The sequence below is a fragment of the Pygoscelis adeliae genome, unplaced genomic scaffold (assembly GCF_000699105.1).
Source record: "Pygoscelis adeliae isolate BGI_AS28 unplaced genomic scaffold, ASM69910v1 C10287269, whole genome shotgun sequence".
Lineage (NCBI taxonomy): Eukaryota > Metazoa > Chordata > Aves > Sphenisciformes > Spheniscidae > Pygoscelis > Pygoscelis adeliae.
The window spans coordinates 1-617 of record NW_008822039.1 but is presented as its reverse complement, the minus strand read 5'-3'; the positions used below and the strand labels follow the sequence as shown (position 1 = coordinate 617).

Below are 617 nucleotides of genomic sequence, written 5' to 3'. Positions count from 1 at the left end.
GCCACGCTGAACGCATGCTCCAGGTTGTGCCGGGCGTTGGATTTGGTCAGGTTTTGGAAGTCAACCAGCTCAGGCCTGGGGACAGAGGGCGCGGGATGGTGGTGACATAGCCGTGGGACATCCCCCGGTGCCACCGCTGCCCCGGCACGTCCCGGTGCCCACCGCAGTGCCGCCTACCTGTGCCTGTGGATGAGGGCGTTGAAAGCCAACCCGTCCTTCCAGCTCGAGGTGAAGTTGGTGACGTTCACGTGGGGATACCTGTGATGGGGAGAGGGCGTCACCGTCACCCCCCGGGCACCCCCAGACCCTGGCGCGGTGGGGCGTGGGTCCCACCACCTACCCCGCCGTCTTCATCTGGCACCAGAGCAGCAGCGCATCCCTGGCGGAGCGCGTCTCCCGGCCCTCCTGTGTCTGCACGATGATGTCCTGGATCTGGGGGCAGAAGGACATCCCGGGGTTGACGGAGGACATCCATGGAAGAGGGGTCCCGCTCGGGAATGAGCCACTGGGTGCTGAGCTGAGGGGTGCCCCCCATCCACCCAGTCCCACCTGGAAGCGGAGGATGATGGTCCAGATGAGGCCGAGGACGAGGCGGTGGTTGCCGTCCACGATGTCGT

General features: G+C 66.3%; 1 long non-coding RNA gene across 1 annotated transcript; it reads right to left on the bottom strand.

Annotated features, from left to right (window-relative positions):
* LOC103918131 lies at positions 1-617 on the bottom strand. The gene is made up of 4 exons (XR_663671.1): positions 550-617; positions 341-432; positions 178-258; positions 1-75 (listed from the first exon to the last, which is right to left on the bottom strand). It is a non-coding gene; the product is annotated as an uncharacterized LOC103918131 (long non-coding RNA).